This window comes from Hevea brasiliensis, chromosome 2, assembly GCF_030052815.1.
Source record: "Hevea brasiliensis isolate MT/VB/25A 57/8 chromosome 2, ASM3005281v1, whole genome shotgun sequence".
Taxonomy (NCBI): Eukaryota; Viridiplantae; Streptophyta; class Magnoliopsida; order Malpighiales; family Euphorbiaceae; genus Hevea; species Hevea brasiliensis.
This window is the reverse complement of record NC_079494.1, coordinates 5,549,939-5,555,424: the sequence shown is the minus strand read 5'-3', so window position 1 is coordinate 5,555,424 and position 5,486 is coordinate 5,549,939.

Sequence of the window (5,486 nt, the reverse complement as noted above, 5' to 3'; positions counted from 1 at the left end):
ACATGGCTAACCATGATATTGTCTCTTACACGTATGGCTGGCCATGAGATGTCTTTGGAATGTTATTTTTTTACCTAATAGATGTTTGACACATCATAAAAAGGGGGAGAATGATCCAAAAGAGGAGGTTATTAGAATTGGGAGTAGCATAAGAAGAGGGGACATTTTTTTTTTTTTTTTGCAGCTTTTAGCATCCAAACACTCCAAAGAAATTTCATTGTGGAGAAGAGCAAGAAATTAGAGACAACTTTCTAGGAGAAATTGGAGGCTAGAGCAAGGATTGTTCATCAAGCATACTTAGAGTTTATTTTTTTTATTCTTTTCCTTTCATTTCTATTATTTGAACTCATTTGTTAATTTGATGTTTGGATTTATTTTTCTTGATTTTGAGTTGATACTTGAGAAAATGAGTGGCTAAATTTTTAAGCTAGGAATTTGATGTAGCTTGACTCGATTCAATATCTAGATTTTGATCTAATTTTCTCTACTTTGCTAATAGTTGTTATTTTTGAGTTTACTGCTTTAAGTATCTTGATCAAATACTTGAATAATGTTAGATTTATAATCTATGGTTGAAAAACATGATTATGAGTTTGATTTTATAACAACTATTATAGATTTCAATTAAGTGTGGAAACTAAGATTGGGTCTATTAGGTTTTATTGAAATAGTCTTTTTCTTAATGCTCTAATTGATTGAGTAATTTTCTATTGAGAAATAGGGGTTACTTCTTTAATTATAAAGTTTGATGATACCCAGAAGGGATTATTAAATGCTTTTGATTATTTACCTTTGCAAGAGTAGTTAAAATTAATTATTAGAATTGATTGAGATTAATTAATGGGTCAAGTGAAATCAATATCACTACCCATTTTTTATTTGATTTTAATCCCAAAGTTTTCATTGCTTTTATTAGTTAATTTTAATTTTAGCTTAATTTTAATTTCTTGACTTTAATCTAATTTAATAGTCTAGATATTAGTAACATTAGCATAGATTTTGGTAATTAAAGACAATCTTCATGGGAATGATATCTTACTCACTCTTTATTACTTATACGAATCCGTGCACTTGTGGACATGTACCAGTGAACAAGTGGATTATGTGAGAAACTACAATCAAAGGCCAGGTGGTAATCCATTTTCTACTACTTATGATCCAGCATGGAAAAACCACCCAAATTTCTCATAGGGAGGTAGACAAGGACAACACCAAAATTTTCAACAACCTCATGCATATCAATAACATTAGAATTTTTAATAGAATAAAGGGCCTTCTTCTAGAATTCCTAAACCTTAGAATGCACCTACTTCACCACAACCACAATAACCTCCACAACAATAAGCACAACCAAATAAGACAGCTAGAATGGAAGCCACGATTGAGACTCTACTAGCAAGCCATCAAAGTCAAGAAGATATGATTTCTCAACCAAGATCTAAAGTAGATCAAATGGCAGCACATAACAAGATGTTAGAGAATCAAATAGCTCAATAGGCAAGCTCTTCAAACAGCAAAGCATTTAAGAAGCTTCCTAGCCAACTAGAAATTCAAGGGAGCATTGCAAAGCTATCACATTGAGAAGTGGAAAAATTTTAGAGAGTGATGATAAAAAGAGTGAAGAGAAAATTGAGGAAAAGAAAAATAGAGAGGGAGATAAAAAAGCTAAAGTTGAGGTTAGAGTTGAAGTTAAAAGAGAGAGTTCAGTTGAAGAGAATGAAAGTAAAGAGAAAGAGAGTGAAAAGGAAGAACTAAAATATGTAACACCTAAGGCTTACACTCCACCTTTACCATTCCCATAAAGATTTTAGAAAGTAAGGTTAGATAAACAATTTGGAAAGTTTTTGGAGGTGTTAAAGTCTTTGCATGTGATATATGCATTTTGCATAGTCATTTAGGTTAAATTTCATGGCCATCTCATTTACTTGTTAGTCGCTTTTATCTAATTTTATTAGTTATTTAGATAGTTTTCCATAATTGTCAATTTTTGGGTTAATTTGTAATTTTGCTTTCTTTTGTAGGGATAATGGTGTTTTTGAGGGATTAAAAAGAAATTATGCCAATGAGGAGTGATTCATACAACCAAAGATATCAAAAACAAAGCTTGAAAGTTGAAGAATGCAAAGTGGCCGAAATGTGCATAACTTACTGCATAAGTTGTGCAGTTCTGCACAGGGAGAAGAAATAATTTTCCAAACCTGTCGAAACCTGCATAAGTTACTGCATGACTTATGCAGATTCACGCTCTGCTTATACAACTTCATGAAAAACTGTCTAACTTATGCAGTCTCGCACTCTGCTTATGCAGCTTCACGGAGAGAGCCCCTAAACCTGCCGAAAACTGTATAAGTTACTACATAACTTATGCAGTCTCATGCCTCACTTATGCAACATCAAGGGAGGAACAACCAAATTTGCTCAGAATCTGCATAGGAAGCTTGCACAACTTGTGCAAGTCTTCATAATGAGCTGACAGAAGATTTTTTACACATGAATCCCTTCCTCAAAAACATCATTTTTAGGGTTATTTATAAGAAAGTGTAAATAGTGCCCTTACCTTATTTTTGGCCATAAGAAGAAAGAGAGGAAGACAAAGAGAGGGGTAGAAAAATAGAGAACCAGTCGACTTTCATTCTTGGGGAGCAGAATCCAGCTTCATCTTCTCTTCTTCACCATTTTCTACATTTCTCCAATCGGATTTCTTTAGTTTTAGTTTATTTTCATGATTTATTTCCTCTTTTACTTAGAATTTCTTGTGTTAAACATGGATTGTGAGTAGTTTTCTTTGATTCTAGAGTAAGGGATGTAATATTTTAGTTATTTTTGTGGATTTGAACTAGGTTAGTCCCAATTTAATGAAATTTATGAGGTTTAATCCATTTCTTGTGTGCTTATTCACATGCTTAATGAAGGGCCCCATTAAGTTATACTCTTAATCCTTGGTTGAAGCACCAAAAGGAGAAAACCAAGTGATAGTTAATTAAGAAATTGGACTTAATTAACTTAGATCTAGAAATAGACTAAGGGTTAAGAGGGTTTTAATAGATTGATTAAAGAACCTAATGGGTCTTGGTTAATTTTAACTCCACGAAAGTAGGATTAAGTTAATTAAGGCACTCTTTATCTCACTCAAAAGAGTTTTCAAAGGATTTTATAATTAATCTCCTTTAAACCCATAAATTTCACAGATTGGGCTAGCTAGGAAAATCCCAAATTGACTTGAATATGAACCCTTAACTCCAAAATCATCTTTTATCAATTATCGCTTGAAATTTTACTTTTGAGTATTTAGTTTAATCTCATTTTATTAATTTTCATTATTAATATTCTCAATTTCTTTATTTTGTGAATTATTAAATTAGTCATTGTTTGAATTAAATTTTGCATTTTCATACCTTATGCTTCAAATTCCCAAATTTCTTTTATTTGTTTAATTAAAATACAATTTTAACATAGTTTATTTTACATCAAAAATTCAATTGAAAACACAATTCTCCGTGAGAACGATATCTTTTTCTATACTACTTGAACGACCCGTGCACTTGCGGTTGGGACACATCAAGTTTTTGGTGCTGTTGCTGGAGAGTTGTTTGTTTAAGATTGAATTCTTGATTATTTTAGTTGTTTATAGTTTTTATTTTTGTTATCTTTTCATTTTGTGTTTGTTTGATCTTTTTAGGTACTCTTAATCTTTTATGAGAAGAGCTAGAAGCACAAGTGACACATCTTTATTGTTTAATCCTGAAATTGAGAAATTTTGTAGAGCCAACAAGAAAGAAACCAGAAAAAGGAAAGAAGCCTTGAGAGCAACTGAAATTGAAGCTGAAATGGCTGATGAAAGAGTTAGAATTAGTGGCGGTAATGCTGAAAATGATCGAAATAATGAAAATGCAGCTCATGGTGAAGAAGTTGTAAATGCTAATGTACCTAGGGGAAGTATGATGGATCATGCATTCCCTCATTTTGATGATTTGAGAGAGAGTATAGCAAGACCAAGAATTAATGCAAACAGCTACAAGATGGATTTTGGAGTACTACAAATGATTCAAAATTCCCAATTTGGGGGACATCTTTCAGAAAATCCTCATACTCATCTTAAGAAGTTTGTTATGATCTGTGACATGCAAAAGTAGCCAAGAGTGTCTGATGATGCAGCAAGGCTAAAATTGTTTCCATTCTCTTTGAAAGATAGAGCATTGGATTGGCTTGATTCTTTACCTCACAACTCAATTACAAATTGGGAGCAGCTCACTGATGCATTTCTTGCCCAATGCTTTCCACCTGGAAAAACTCAAGAGTTGAGGAATCAAATGATTGCTTTCAGAACAAGAGAAGATGAGACTCTTTATGAGTCATGGATGAGATGGAAGGAGTTGGAGAGACAATGTCCACATCATGCCATTCCTAAATGGATAATAAACTAGAATTTTTACACAAATGTCACTCCTGCTATCAGAGAAATCATTGATGCTCAAACTGGAGGGGAATTCATCATTAAGCATGAAGATAAAGCTTATGAGTTGTTAGAGAAAATAGCAAAGAACAGTCATCTATGGAGTAGTCCAAGAGGGTCAACTCCAACTCAAAAAAGGCAAGTTGCTGGAATGTATGAGCTTGATCCATTCAACATGATCAATGCCAAATTTAATGCACTCACTAATGTCCTTACTAATAAAATGGAGGATTTAAGTATGCTAGTCAGTTCATCATCATGTTCTAGAAGTTCTCAACAAGTTGTTTATGTAGAAGGAACAATGAGTTGTGGAGTAGATTATCCTTCATATGCTTGGAGGAATCATCCCAATTTTTCATGGGGGAATCAGCGAAATCAATCTTCAACTCAGAACTTTCCACCACAACAATAAAGGCATCAAAACCAACAACCTAGGCAACCACCACCTGGTTTTCAACAAAGGAATGCAAATCCTGTACCTCTACTAAAACAGCAAGAACAACCGAAGCTTTGTTACAACAAATTCTTACTAATCAAATTAAGCATGATGAGGAGATGAGAGAGATGAAAGCAAGGCTGGAACAGATGCAAACACACAATAGGATGCTGGAAAATCAAATTGCACAACAAGCAAGCTCCTCAGGTACCAAATCTATAGGAAAACTTCCTAGTCAAACAGAAAATCCTAGGGAGCAGTGTCATACTATCACACTGAGGAGTGGGAAAATAGTACATAATGAGAAGAGTGAAAAAGTTGAGAAGAGAGAAAATGAGGAAGATGTTGAGGGAGATGAAAAACAAGAGAGTGAAAAAGAGAGTGCAAGAAAAGCTAAAGAGAAGGTTGAAGAGAAAGAAGAGAAATACGTACCTCCAGAGCCTTACAAGCCACAGCTTCCCTTTCCACAAAGATTTCAAATAGCCAAGCTTGATAAGCAATTTGGGAAGTTCTTAGAGGTTTTGAAAAAGCTATATATAAATGTGCCTTTTATTGATGGTCTTTCCCAAATGCCTTCTTATGCTAAGTTTCTGAAAG